The sequence below is a fragment of the Podarcis cretensis genome, assembly GCF_951804945.1.
Source record: "Podarcis cretensis genome assembly, chromosome: 13".
Classification (NCBI taxonomy): domain Eukaryota; kingdom Metazoa; phylum Chordata; class Lepidosauria; order Squamata; family Lacertidae; genus Podarcis; species Podarcis cretensis.
This window is the reverse complement of record NC_137182.1, coordinates 14629180-14644399: the sequence shown is the minus strand read 5'-3', so window position 1 is coordinate 14644399 and position 15220 is coordinate 14629180. Positions and strand designations below refer to the sequence as shown.

The following is a 15220-nucleotide window of genomic DNA, read 5'->3' as shown; positions in this document are numbered from 1 at the left end:
GTCGTGTCCGACTCTTTGTGACCCCCTGGACCAGAGCACACCAGGCACTCCTGTCTTCCACTGCCTCCCGCAGTTTGGTCAAAGTCATGCTGGTAGCTTCCAGAACACTGTCCAACCATCTCGTCCTCTGTCGTCCCCTTCTCCTTGTGCCCTCCATCTTTCCCAACATCAGGGTCTTTTCCAGGGAGTCTTCTCTTCTCATGAGGTGGCCAAAGTACTGGAGCCTCAGCTTCAGGATCGGTCCTTCCAGTGAGCACTCAGGGCTGATTTCCTTCAGAATGGATAGGTTTGATCTTCTTGCAGTCCATGGGACTCTCAAGAGTCTCCTCCAGCACCAGAATTCAAAAGCATCAATTCTTTGGCGATCAGCCTTCTTTATGGTCCAGCTCTCACTTCCATACGTCACTACTGGGAAAACCATAGCTCAAACTATACGGACCTTTGTCGGCAAGGGGGTGTCTCTGCTTTTTAAGATGCATCTAGAGACATACATTCTCCTATTTTTCCTTTATCTTCCTATTCCTATCAATAAACCGCTGGGTTGTCTTTGTGTGAGACAAGAGCTCAGCTTATTCACACAGTATAGACAAACACGTAAGTGAGAAGAAGGTTAGCCTGAAGTATGCAGGATGTTTTAGCTGGTTGAACGCTTGTCGAGATCCACACCTCATTTGTGGTTCCCATTGACATATATTGAGTCGTGTGCGTGTGTAAAGACAGGAGACTGCGTTGGGCTACACTTTTATGCGCCACTTTCTTGGGAGTAAGCCAGTTCAAAGGAACTTACTTCCCAATAGCCTTGTGCCGAGCTTTCTGTTGCAAGCGAGCAAGCTTCCAAGTTACACAGCATTCTTCGCTGCGCGGTGAAAGCGCCGTGCGGCGAGGCGCACCCAGATCTTGACTTCCGAAATCATTTCCTCCCACCCACTCTACTCAGCACAATTTTAATGGCATTCAGGGGCGCAACTGCTCCTTATGCCACGCCCCTCTGCACTTTTCCATTTAGCCACATCCTCTGGTGCCCCTATCTGAGGCTCCTCGCCGCTTTCAGTCCTAGAGGCTGAGATGGGGGTAAGATGCAAAGGGCTTGTGGGTGCTAGACCGGCAGATCAGCGCCCCTGCAAGGCCGCCACCAGCAAGACGCCTACTCTAGAGCAGTGTTTCCCAACCTTTGGTCTCCAGCTGTTTTCAGACTACAATTCCCATCATCCCTGACCATTGATCTTGCTAGCTAGGGATCATGGGAGTTGTAGTCCAAAAACAGCTGGAGATCCAAGGTTGGGAAACACTGCTCTAGAGTAAGTGCCACCAAACCACAGCCAAATTAAGTCGGACCCACCGGTTTCAGCACTTTCTTCCAAGAGTCAAGCGGAGGTGTTTTGGGTTTTTGGGGTGATTTTTAAATCTAGATCTCTTGAATCCCCCCATCTCCGTGAACGGCCTGACCCGGGACAAGGCAGCTTCCCGATGCTCCAATTTCTTTAGCTCTTTCCCCTCTCCTTCCTTGCTTTGAAAAGAGCCGAAGAAATTGCCTTTGCAAGGCCAGAGCCCCCTTTTCCAAAGAATTCTACATTGGGGCGTGTGAGTCCTCTGGTGTGGTCCTTCTGGGGCGGTTTGTCCACCTTTGGTCCCCATCCTGCACTCAGCTCTCACCTGTGGCTCCTAGAAGCTGTCAGCATGCGACAGCAGCATCCTGGGAAGATGGCTTCAACTGGCCAGGTAAACCAGGTGAGGGCAGCTGATGGGTCTCAAACCCGGGGAGAGTTAGGGATTTCCCCTGCATGTGAAGATGGGCTCTGGAGGACTGAGTGGCCAGACCAGCAGTGGGTCCAGTGGTCAAGAAGGAGGTTTCCTCACATGCCATAGAGCAGGGGTCAGCAAACTTTTTCAGCAGGGGGCCGGTCCACTGTCCCTCAGACCTTGTGGGGGGGGGCGGACTATATTTTGGATTTTTAAGAAACAACGAATTCCTATGCCCCACAAATAACCCAGAGATGCATTTTAAATAAAAACACATATTCTACTCATGTAAAAACACCAGGCAGGCCCCACAAATAACCCAGAGATGCGTTTTAAATAAAAGGACACATTCTACTCATGTAAAAACACGCTGATTCCCGGACCGTCCGCGGGCCGGATTGAGAAGGCAATTGGGCCGGATCCGGCCCCCGGGCCTTAGTTTGCCTACCCATGCCGTTTACAGGGAGGTGAGGGGCAGCTAGGGGTCGCCAACCCAGGAAGGTCGCCCACCTGGGAGAAGGAAGACCCTGATCCTTAACCTCTGTTGCCTTACGTGGTATCTTGGGGAGAAGAAAAGGCAAACGCTACTCAAATCCGGAGTGGAGTCCCTAAGATGGTTGGAAGGCGCCTTGTACGCCTCCTTCGGGCAACTCCTGTAGCCAGGCTGGCTCCAAATATATTGCTCTGCTTGGCTTTGGACCACATCAGTGAGGCCGAGGGAGAAGGGTGTCTTTTCGCCTGGGCATCCCAGCCCCTCCCTATCCATCGCCCAGACTTGCACCCCAAGGTTGTTGATGTTGCTTAGTCATTTAGTCGTGTCCGACTTCGTGACCCCCTGGACCAGAGCACGCCAGGCACTCCTATCATCCATTGCCTCCCACAGTTTGGTCAGACTCATGCTGGTAGCTTCGAGAACACTATCCAACCATCTCGTCCTCTGTCGTCCCCTTCTCCTTGTGCCCTCCATCTTTCCCAACATCAGGGTCTTTTCCAGGGAGTCTTCTCTTCTCATGAGGTGGCCAAAGTATTGGAGGCTCAGCTTCAGGATCTGTCCTTCCAGTGAGCACTCAGGGCTGATTTCCTTCAGAATGGAGAGGTTTGATCTTCTTGCAGTCCATGGGACTCTCAAGAGTCTCCTCCAGAACCATAATTCAAAAGCATCAATTCTTCGGTGATCAGCCTTCTTTATGGTCCAGCTCTCACTTCCATACACCACTACTGGGAAAACCATAGCTTTAACTATACGGACCTTTGTTGGCAAGGTGATGTCTTTACTTTTTAAGATGCTGTCTAGGTTTGTCACCCCAAGATGCTGCTGCTAATACAAATTGCAACGACTTCTCTCTCGCTCCATTGTCTCTCCAATACCGTGGAAAGGACTGGTCCCCATCTCCTCCGGATCCTGAACAGGCAAATAGATGTGTTTCTGCAGTTTTCGGGGATGCCGACTGTACCAGAGACCCCCCACCCCAACTGCAAACTAGTGTCTCACCCCTGTCCTGCTACTGGACTCCGGTGCTTGCATTAAATCCAGGCGCTTCGCATATTCTCCCCCCCCCCCCCAGACTTCGCTTATGTTGTCATTTCAGCACCTTATTTCCCCTCACTGTTGCTGCAACCCCTGGCACCTGTCCGATGGGCCATCGCACCTCCTCCTTCCTTTCGTCGCCATCCCGAAAAATGCTCTGCGAGGACGCAAGGTCAAGTCGACGCGGCGATTCGTTAATTCGACGCTGGATCCGGATTAGGCGCGCGTTGGTGTCAGTCTGGACTGCCGCGAGTTTAGGCTCTCCAAAGGATCCGGCGCCGTTGGCGACGACCTTGTGGCTTCGGATCCTCACCTCTGTGGATGGGAAGCTGGATCGCGCCGCTTAATCCGTGGTTCACAGCTTGCTAAAAATCTGGATCAATAAATTTATCCCGTGTCATCTTCCTTCCCTGCCGGTTCCTGTGCCCTGTACCGATTTACAAGCCTGCCTGAACCAGGATTAACTCGTTCCGCGGTAACCACTCTCTCCTCCTGGTTCTGATGGCAGCATAGACACGAGAGCGACCCAGAGGGTTCACACGTGACGGCCACCACGCCATCGCGATTCCTAGGGATTCTCATCGTCTGTCCGCACATAAATGTGCTTGCAAAAAAGCTGGGAGATATGCGATCGGGCTTTTTAGTTACTAGCGCTTAAGAGCTGCACGCTGGCCGCGAGGGAATTGGTTTTTGTAGGCAGTCTCGAGCTGCCATGGTCACTTTAGACGTCCCTGTCCCCAGCCACAAAGCTTAAGCTGAACTAGAACACGGGTGCCACAAAAAAAAAACCCTTGGTCTATAACTGGGGGAGAAAACTCGTGGATGACATTGCTGCAGATTATGCCCACTGCTACCTCTCCGGAATGGACCTTGTAGGTCATCTGCCATGGATATATTAGCATTGCAGGGGGTGGACTAGATGACTCGAGGGTTCCCTTCCATTCTACGATTCTGTGACTTTAAACCGGTGGCGCCACTGAAGAAGACGCCCTTCTCCAGCAAAGCCCCACTCCCCACTGGGGGAACCACCTAAGAGGTAAAGTGCACGTGAAAAAGGACATCTCAGAAAGATCTAACATTGCGAAGCAAATCAGGGCTTCGAATCTCCCTCCATAGAAACAGTTAAAGTATTTTAGAAACAATCGACACCCCACCGGCTCACCCCCCCCCCCAATATTTCCTTGGTGCAAATCCCACCTTGGGCATGGGCGACGTCTCCGAGAGAAGCGTGCTTGAAAACACGCGGGGGAAGCAGGCAGCTTCTATATGGAGTCCAGTTTGTCTTGTTTAGTCACGAAACGGTTGGTAGTTAAAGTTTACTGGTTGCAATGCACCCTCTGCTTTAGGTGTTTTTGTTTTAATCTTACGTTTTGACGCCCTGCGTTTTAATTCACACGCTCTTTGTAAAAAAAGTGGGTCATTCCTCGCTGTAAAACAGAAAAAAAAGCTGTAATCTATTTTTTAAAACAACAACAAAGCTCCTTTTCCATTATCCTTTGCACGCGTCTTTAATTGGTTCTTTGGGATTCGTTATACAGATTGCAAACTTTTAGCGAACTTTTTATTCTGCGGGGAAGGGAGGACGTTAGCCCTTCCTTGGTGTCCGAACGTGCCTGGTACAAGTCACGCTTATAAAGTAACACATACACACACAAATACTTACACCTGGGAGAAGAAATATAATTCTCGTTTTCAGATTGTCCATAGTCTCTCTCTCTCTCTCTCCCCCTTTCCCAAGTTCTGAATTTTAAGGGCTGCATCGAACTGCGTCGTGGATTTGAAGCCGACTCCTGTTTAGAATTCGAATTCTTTTATACACGTGACAATTCCGCAAGCCTCCAACCAATGCATGCCTTCTTCTTGGAAGGATCACAGATTTACGCATCTCCCCCCGTAGCTCGTGGAAGAGCAGAAAATCGGAGAACTGCAGTATGGTCCTTTTGTATATTCCAGAGATCAAACACCAGGGTTGTTGTTTTTTTTTTAAATTAAACTTTCTTTTTTGGAGGGTGTGTGTGCGCGCCTGTCCTTTTGCCTGCACCGGGTGTCTTTTCCACTTTCCCTCCTGCGCGTCTTTCCTCCCAGCAATAAAAGACTCCGGGCCGACCGTCTGTGTGTTTCTGTGTGTGTGTGTGTTGTGTGTGTGTTTGTGTCAAACGGTCCCCAAAGCCTTCGCTTTTGTTCCCCCGCGCGATCGCAGGCTTTTCTCTTCCAAATCGTGGCTTTACAGTACTTCGATCGACGCGTTCTTTTTTGTGCTTTCCTTTTTGCTTTTGCAAGGTTGTTTTTGTATTGTCTGGATGCGAAGTCTGTCTGTCTGGAGACAGAGGCGGAAGGGAAACCCGCACATTTTCCTCCCCCCCCTCTCTCTCCCCCCCCACCCCCAGATCCCAAGTCTCTCCACCTCCTCATTTATTTATTTCCAGGGACTTCGCTCTTTTGCAAACACCCCTGAAGGGACGAAATCACGTGAGGCTCCCAAAAGGGGGCGGGGCTTTTTGTCCGGAGGAAAAGAGGTGGGGGGGGGAGGAGGGGGAGGAAGAGGAGGAGGGGGAAGGGCCATTTTGTAGATTTCTCCCTCCCTCCCTCTTTCTGTAGCCCGGCAGAAAGAGAGAGAGAGAGAGGAGAGGAGAGATACGGCTGGCCAGAGAATCTCTCTGCCTCTGGAGAGAGAGAGAGAGATATTTATCTATACTGTATATATTTATATGTATATATTTAAACATTCCAGTCTGATCAGTGCAAGTGGGGCGAAAAGGGGGGGCGGCGTCGGTTCCTCCCCCCTTTGCTTCTCCTCTCTCTTCTCTCTCTCCCCATCCGGTCTTTCGCTGCCTCCGTGCGCCCCTCTAGAAAGGATCCGGGGATCAGGTAGGGCTGCTATACTTTCCCCCTCCGAAATCTATGTGTGTGTGTGTCCCTTTTTTAAAAACTAGCATTATTTGCTCCCGGGATCTGCCCCGCTTGCTTTCCCCTGGCGCCTTTTCCCTCCTTTCCCTTTGTCACTCCTTCTCTCTCTCTCTCTCTCTTTCCCTCTCCTCTTTTCCTTCTCTTTCTCCCCCCCTCCTCACCCTGCCTGGCTTTCAAGATGGCCGATCTTTTCTCTCTCTTTCTCTCTCTCTCTCTCTCGAAATTTTGCCAGCCCTCTCCGGCTCCGAGGAGCCCGCCTTTGTTGTTGTGGTTGTGGCCGCGGGTCGCTTTTCCCCTTCCCCAAATCGCGAAAGGGGGACACCTCCGGAGGCTCTCCAAAAAGGTCTCCTCGGGTTCCCCCTTTGGAGAGCTCAGCTCCGCCCCCCGGGACCCCCTTTCCCTTGGGTGTGAGTGTGTGTTTGCGCGTCTGCGTCCCCCCCATCGCAACTCAGGAAGCCGGCGGCCAGCGTGGCTCCCTTCCCCGGCCCAGGGCTGCCTCTCCTCGGCTGCTGCTCCGGCTTCTCCGGAGAGGCCTTTACCGCTTCGCTTGCGCGTCTGGGGCGTGTGGCTATGGTTTTTGTGTGTGTTTGTGTGTGCGCGCAAACGGCGATCGACGTTTTGACAGCCAGCATCTTGCAGGCCGCGGTGGAAAAAAAAGACTCTCCTCTGGTGTGGAGCTCGAGAGATCCACTCCTTTGGATCTCGAGAGATCCAAATGTCAGGCGATCCAGGGAGCCCCAAAGAGAAAGGCGCACGCGATGGCTCCTTCGGGCGCGCAGCTGCAGCAGCAGGCCCGGGGGATTTGGAGAGGACTGGGATTTATATTGTAAAAATAAATATATATATATCATTTAAAAGGGGGGGGGGCAAGAACCACAACATGGCGCGCAGGATGTTGTGGAGAGCGTTGTTGGTCTGGTGTGTGTGTGTGTGTGTGTGTATGTGTGTATAAATGGTAGGGGGAAAGGGACATATTGGTGCTTCCTTTGGTCTCAGACCGGAGGGGGTTTAAAAGTCTGATCTGGGGAACTCTAGAGCCAGAAAAGGGGTGTGTGTGTTTCTGTCATTCCCCCAAATCACATGGGAATATGGTTGTGTTTTTTTTTGCGGTGTGTGTGTGTGTGGGGGGGTGAGGTTCGACAACATAGTTGTTTCCAAATGCGGGCAGGGGGTGGGAAAGCAGATCGGGCTTGGGGCAGTTTGAGGCTGGAGATGCCGAAGCAACATTTGCTGATATTATTATTATTATTATTATTATTATTATTATTATTATTATGGTTGGCTGTCGCGATGTTTGGCGAGTGGACGAAATAAGGGAAGTAGGTGGATTTTGTGTGTGTGTGTGTGTAAAATATGAATGAGAGAACAGCTGTAGTGGAAAAGCCATATCACTACATATTTTTCACTGTGTGGCTACATAAATAAGAGCAGAATCCTATGGATGCCTGCTAGGAACACTACAGGGTTTAATGGGCCGCTACGTGTGTTTAGAACAACACCCTAAACTTCCCCCATCAACCCCCATTACTGCCTTTCTTTTCTTTTTTAAAAGACACCTGGTGGTAATTTAATTAGCCAGTTGCTCTTGACGCCCTTGCAAAAATAGGATGCAATGTCAGAACAGACATGAGGGCGGACTTTCAGAAAAGTACTTTCTCCTACTCTCAGTTTGCGATGGTTCATTCATTTCTGCCCCACTAAGGATGGGGGGGGGAGGAACCTCTCCTTGGTCACCGGATCAAAATCGTATTTCCCTCCAAAATTCTGATTTCTTCTTTGTAAGCCCCTTCAAAGCAACTTCTGGTATGTAGCTCCAGAATTCGAGGAAGGAAGGCGTCTCCTTGTCTTCTCTAGAGTATAATAAAAGCAGACACCGTGTTGGTATTTTCTAGAGTGCAGGGAGAAAGTACCTTTCTGGACTTTGCATTCCGTATTAGCTTCTAGAATGCAAGGAGGAAAGGATTGCCACCACCTCTATATTTTACTCCAGAATGGAAAAGACACCGTTTTCAATGTGGGCCTTTAGACGGAAGAAGTGACCTTCCTTCCAAGTATTTGCCTCTTAAATTCTGGGAATCCGGAACGGGAATTTAAAAAACGGGAGGTTCTAGGATGCAAGGAAGGAGAGGGGGTCATTCTACTTGCAGAAATGTCCGGGGGAAATTAAGGGTTGGATTTCCATTTGTCTATTTTGCTGGAGGTTTCATGGACAGGTTTCTGCTCCAAGCTTTTATATAGAACATTCCCCTCTAGAATTCCAAGATAAGTTTCTGGAGAACTCGAGAGAGGGCTAAGATCCAGATAAAGTTCAGCACTGCTCATTGTCTGTTAAAAATGCTTAACTTATTGGGTGGACCTTTTTTTTTAAAATAGAGATGCTTCTGCCTCCAGAGTCTAAAGAGATCCACTTTCAACCTACCTCGTGCCTTGTCTCATTTTTCTACCTTTAAATGTCAGATGGCTTGAAAGTCCTTCACGAAAGTGGTGGCAAGGGGAAAAGGAGGAGAGGCTGTTTTGTTCCTCTTTTATTATCTTCCTTTCCTCTGTTCTGGGACAAGGTTATTCTCTCAGTGTCTCCTGACACCTGCCCGTCGTTCTTAACCCTAACCTTGCAGTGTAGGCCACCCAAGCAGAGAGAGAAAGGCTGGTGTTCTTGCCTTTAGGCGGAGCAAAGCTTGTGCGTTTTTCTGTTGGAGGGGGGTTGCAGGGGGTTGGACTAGATGACCGGGGGCGTCCCCTCCCCAAGCTGCAATTCTATGAGAAGGATGGAGTGAACGATCAGTTCAAAGCGCTGTCCTGGGAGCGGAGCTTCTTCGTCTCTCTGCCGGTGGGTTTCACCCTCCAAGTGTCCCCTCCCTGCGCATCTCAGCCCCCAGAAGTTACCCAGTGGTAGGGTGCCGGTAGCTCGGGGTCCCCGGGGTCCCCGCCTCGCTTTCTGCGCTTCCCAAGAGGTATCTGGTTCGGCTGGGCTGGATGGCGGGCCTTCTTTGGTCGGATCCAGCAGAGTTGCCTTCCTTATGAAGGTGCTTTGGATGGGCGGAACGAGACAACGTGGACATCTTCTGCCTACACTTAAGATTGCGCACCGTCGGCTGATGGCGAAAGGCTCGCCGTTTTCCCCGCGCAGAGGCCGGCTGAATCCTAAGCGCCTTCCTGCCCTGGCTTTGGGCCGCGCAAGAGCGTTTCCCGCAGGATCGCGCGCTCTTATTCCATGTGGTGCTGGCTGGAGCGCCCGTGGCAGCGCAATCCTATGCACAGCCTTACGCGGAAGTAAGTACAAATGGGCTTACTCCCAGGCCAGAGGGACATAAAGGATTCCAGCCCAGGGCTCCCCTGCTTCCTCTAACCATTGACCTGGGAGCAAGTCGCGCTGCGCACAGGGAGATTTACTCATGAGGAAACACTTGGCCAGGATCGCTCTGAAAGCAGCCACCCCCCTGCCCAGGAGAAAGGCGAGGGTCGGAGCTGATGTTGGCTTGGCTTTTTCCCTGCTCTTTGGACTGGCGTGTATTTAAATCGGCGCTGAGACCCAGTCTTGCTGGCGATGGGGGTGGGTGGGTGGGGTGGGTTTGTTGTGTCTCGCTGGCGGTTTGTTGAGTCTTGCTTGGGGTTTTTGTTGCGTCTTGCTGGCAGTTTGTTGTGTCTGCTTTGGAGAGCGAGTTGCCTTTTGAACCCACGTGGGATCGAGAGAGCTGATGGCCGCAGGGAATCCCCTCGGGCTGGAGGGAGATCGCTTCTGAGAGCGCGCGCGATGGGGCTGGGGTGACGCGCGTCCCCGCTGCAGAAAGGCTAGGGTTTTAGGATCTCTCTCAGAAGGGAGGCATCCGACGCAGGTATTTGCGCTGCTCCCCGGAGGTCAAGGCCATGGATTCAGTACAGGCTTAACTCCCAAGTAAATCTCTTTCTGGATTGCAATTTTTTATAGTCTCAAATCCCACCCCATCCTTTGAAAACATTATTCCACTTTGACTTGTGATTTTTTTGGAGGTGTTTCAAAGATGTAGCCAAAGTTAGGCGTTTTAAAACACCCCATTGACTTCAGTGGGAGCGTATTCCTTCTTTTTTTGAAGATTTATACGCCGCTTTTCGATGGAGTGATGGCATGCGAAGAAACGCGAGTGGCTGGGGCTGCGCAGGCTGATGTACATGTTCGTGGCTAAGGCATCAACAGGGAATATCTCAATAGCTCTGATTCAGGGCTAAAGGGCATGGGTTTTGCGGATAGGTATTCTGTTCTAGGTTGTCAATTGGCCTTCAGCTCGGACAACAAATCCCAGTGCTCCAGAAAACCGGGAGGGCTTGACTGGAGAGCGCAAGCTTAGCAATGGATCTGGAGATGTAACGAACACCCGGATCTGTTTCCTTCGCCGAATTCTAGAAGCTAATAAAATGAAGGGACTGTCCTTGAATTTCTGTGTGGTGCACAGAAAGCCCGGCCTTTTCCCAGCGCGGAAATCAATAAGAAGATCTAGAGAAATAGATTGATGCACAGGGATAGGGGCTGCGTCGTGCAGAGATCAGTAGAATCTGGAATGGACGGGTTCTAGACTGGATTACTGGATGCTAAAGAAACATTTTTTTGGGGGGGGGCGTGGAGTGTTTGCCACACTTGCCTGGTGAAATATTACATGCACTCTCCCGGTGAACCTCGGAACTTGTTTCAAAGGGCCCTTCTCGGGTCCCTGAGCATATGGAGCAATGAAGAGTGGCTCTGAGCACATGGCAGAGTGCCCGTTAACTATTGAGTAATCGCTGTCCGCATACATCTTAGAGGAAAATGTCTGAAACCCTGGCCAATTTTTAAAAAAACAAACCAGCAACAACTAGGCAAGTGACCAGGAGGCATTAAATAAACCATCTGAAAGATCCTTTCGCTCCACCCGTTTGTTTTCTCGTTTATTTAGGGATCTAAGTATTATATATTTGGCAAACGGCTTGGTGTGCGAGATGGTGATCTCAAATTTCTGGAGACTTGCCTTGGAGTTTGGGGGCTGCGGGTGAGAGTGGCAGGAGGCGTTGCCCTAAATTTACAGATCTGAATCTAAGCTCGCTATAGTTCCTTAGGTTGCCCCTCCAGACTCACTTTTCCAAGAGTCCTGGCCCGGATGATGGGAACTGTAGTCCAAACCACCTGGAAGAGGCACCAGGTTGGCGCAAAAATAGTAGTAACCTTGACCGGGATTAGGGTGAAGAGTTTCCGGGCTTCGGGGAAGTCGGAGCACCGGGGGAAAATTTTAAAATAAAAGAAGGATTAAAGAAATGTGAATGCTAACCTTTATACTGGGGAAGAGGCCAATGTATTTAGGATGCAATTCGGTGCATGGGTAGGACATCTTGGAGCCGCTGTTGCGCAGCGCAATCCTATGGCTCTCTACTGAGAGGTAAGCCGGAGTGAGTTCAGGCACTCTTTGCATAGGATGGGAGTGCAACAACCCGGATTGCAGTCAGGGCTGGTTGCAGTCTTATGCACACTTACATGCGGGGAAGCCCCATTGCTGGGTCCCCCCCCCCTTTTGAAATAGACCTTCGTAGGATCTGCTCCGCCTCGCGCTGCGCTGCGCTGTTGTTCTGAAGATCCCTCCGTTTCCACACTTCCTGGTTGGTTGCATCGAGCAAAACAGGCTTTCCAAAGTTTGCAGGCTTAGAGAAGGAGGCTGCCTCCCGCCCATTTACCCGGGAGAAATCCTTGCTATTTATTTTATCCGAAGGTTGCCTTTCAGAGCAAAACCCCACTTTCTTTAAACTCAGGGGGGCGTGCTTCGGAACGGGGGTGCCAACTTGAATAAAATATTGCGGGCGCCCAGGTAAGCCCCGCACCGCATAATGGAGCACATGATGCGATGCACACACACCGTTTGAATGGGGATGCCCATCAACTTTGTGGGAGCCCGGCCCCCTCAAATATTTTATTGTGCGGGTTGAAGTCGGCTCCTGTGCTTCGGGATCTACAGCTGCGCGCTGTCTGGCAGCGTTTTCCGACCGATCCTGTCTTTTTAAAGCAAATAAATAAATGCCCAAATGGAGCCCCTTTTAAGGGTCTTGCTCCTTTAACAATTGCAGGAAGGTCTGCAGCTGCTAGATTCTGCAAATGTATTCGTTTGAATGTATAGCTTGGCTGTGCAGCTGACCGGACCCAGATCTGTTCAGCTTCTGCAATGTTACAAGATGACAATCTTCCTAGATGATGTTGGATTGTAGCCATCATCCTTGCCCATTGGCCGCGCTTGGATGTTGATTCTGAGAGCTTGGGATCCAATATCTGACGGGGTGGGGGCAGAGATGTCTAGTCCAGTGTTTCCCAACCTTGGGCCTCCAGCTGTTTTTGGACTACAACTCCCATCATCCCTAGCTAGCAAGACCAGTGGTCAGGGATGATGGGAATTGTAGTTCAAAAACAGCTGGAGGCCCAAGGTTGGGAAACACTGGTCTAGTCCCTAGCAGTGCAATGATAAAGGGAACTATCTTAAAGTAGTTCCTTTATCCGATGAGTTTTCGATTCATGGGGGGGGGGGGGAGAGGAAGGCAAGGGGATGCAATGACGCCCCCCCCGGACCACTCCAATTAGGAGAGATCTAGGTTTTGAGTGACCCCAACATTAAATGGAAATTTAAAATACGAAGCATGGTTTATTTGTATGTAAACGCCGTCATCATAAATAGGACCTCCTTCTCCCAAAAGAGGTGTAGAATGGGAACATCAGTAGCTCGAAGGGGCCTAGAGAAATTCCCTCTACCCATCTTTGCGGCCCCCCCCCGATCCCCAGCACCCATTATTTTGCCTGGCGCCGCCGCTGGATATTTTCTCGAAGCGCTGAGCTTCGTTTTCATCGGGAGTGGTTTTAGTAGAGTAGAGAGTGCGTCTGAGCACGTGCAGAAGGTCTTTCCTTCCAGGGCCCGTGTAACCAGACCTTCCTTGATCGTAGCGCATCAAGAATTAGGATTGGGCCCAAGACGGACGGTCCAACTTTGGGGAATCTTGAGCACTTTTGGGGGCGGAAGGGGGGTGAGGAGGGAAGCCGTTTTTTAAACGAAAATTGACTACTGGTGACCCCAAAGGGAGGGTTCACCTTATTTCCACACCTCCATTGCTCCTGTCCTCTGGGGAGCATAAAATCTGCGATGGTGGCCTGTTTGCAAACATGTATTGGTTTTCCCCGACACACGCACCGATTTCATTTTTTATTTCATTTTTTTGCCTGTGTAGGATTTTGGTCTTCTTGGTTTCTAATCTTGAGCCGTTTGCCTGTTTCAGGAGCTAAATAATGTAATGCAAAGTAGGTGAAAGGGGCTGCCCGGCGATATTTCACGTTGAAAAGTCCCTTTGATTTCAAAGGAGAGAGCTCGATCTTCTGTAAATCGGAAGAAAACCCAAGTCTGTTGAATGGGGCGTGAAGCGGAAACCTAAGCATGCTTGTTCAGAAGTAAGCCCCACTGAGTTCAATAGGAGTTGCTTTGCAGGCTTCCTTTGGGGGCAGCAAATCTGCAGCAAAAGCCCCTACCTGGGGCTAGGGGGAAGCCACTGTGGTGGAGCGGTTAGTGCGCTAGCCTAGGAGCCAGGAGACCCGGGTTTCGATCCCCATTCGCCCATGAAGGTCGCTGCGTGACCCTGGACCTGCCACAATCTTTCAGTTTAACCAGATTTACAAAGTTGCTGTGCGGATAAAATGGGGAGGGGGGAGAACCAAACGCCTTGCAAAAAACAACCACACCGGGTATAAATGTAAATAAATGTAATAATAATGGCAATCATATACTTTTCGCATTGGAACACGAGGAATTCCTAGAGCAGTTGTGTGCATGTCTATTTAAAAGTGAAGGCAGCGAGTTCCATCGGTTACATACACCCTGTTAAGCGTGTACAGGAGTGCATTTCTTAAAAGTGCATAACTGGCTGAGCTGTCAGGGAAGTCCCGGCCCAGGCGAGGTTTGTGAGAAGGCGCGCCAGCTTTCAGGCTCTGCAGAGCTCTTCTTCAGGCAGTCGGTACCTGTTTCTTTCCCTTGCTGGTGCTCCTGCGCTTTCAGCAGTACTTGCGCAGGAGACAGGAGCACATCAGGTGGAAGGAAGCTTTCTTCATTTCCTACTCGTCCTGACAAAATTCCTTCCCTCTAAAGCATTTGGGGAGCGGAAGTAAATCAACAACACGCGATTCCTCAAATCAGGGTGCACAATTAAGGGTTTACCACCATGCAGTGTAACTCCTAAACCAAGGAAACCCTGGGGTGTATCTACCCACCCAAACATGTGTACAAAGGACCATTTAAAGGAGCCCGATTTATTAAATAAATATCCTATGCACATAATGACAGTAGAACCTCTGTACTCCGGCGCGCAATTGTGGCCAGTAGGTCGTGCTTCCGGGTAAGCGTGCGTAAAATTGCGTTGTTTGGATCCGTTTTGCTGATCGAGTGAGATCCACCCTTTGCAGGGGCAGCAGCCGAGACTTCTCTGGCCATTTTATTGGGAAGCAAATCCCATTGCCTCCTCTCCGATGGGACTTTTCTCCCTGCCCGGGAAAGTGGGTGTGAGATGGTTTGCAAACTCGAGTGGGTCGCGTCCGTCTCCATCGTCCGTGAAAGGCTGGCTTGGTGACTTGAGGTGGCCTGATTCTTAGCTAGCCAAAAGTGAAAAAGAAAAGGCCATTTTGATCACCGATAAGAGAGAGAGACAGAGAAAAGTCGATTGATTTTAAGCTGCTCCACAGCCCATTCAACAAGAGTCTTGCCAGAAAATAAGATGGGAATGCGTTCTCAGGTTTACGCGTAAAAGGATAGTTTAGCCTGAAAAGACGATTGTTTGTTGCTCGTCTGGCTTTCTAAACGTTAAAGCAAGTCACAAGTTTCATAAGAGACCATTCTGCTCAGCTTCCCATCCAACTCCTTTCTCTTGCGCTGCAGCTAAAATCTCTCCACACCCCCTGGGTCCGGGTTGTAAAACAGCCTTGTTACTTGGATTTCCTTTCTTTCCAAAGGGAAAAAAATGCTTCTGAGATCCCTTCTCAACAAACTGTCCCCAAGATACTGAAATGCGATTAGGCTGTAAATTTCA

General features: G+C 50.3%; 1 protein-coding gene across 2 annotated transcripts in view; it reads left to right on the top strand.

The window, feature by feature from the left end:
• Window positions 1-5850: 5850 nt before the first annotated feature.
• Window positions 5851-15220, top strand: part of PCGF2 (polycomb group ring finger 2) — a 38888-nt gene continuing 29518 nt past the window's right edge. Inside the window, exon 1 of one of the 2 annotated variants that reach the window (XM_079949773.1) lies at window positions 5851-6009. The gene's annotated coding sequence lies outside the window, so the exon portion shown is untranslated. Of the gene's footprint in view, window positions 6137-15220 lie in introns of both variants that reach the window. The other variant, XM_079949772.1, reaches the window with a different exon arrangement.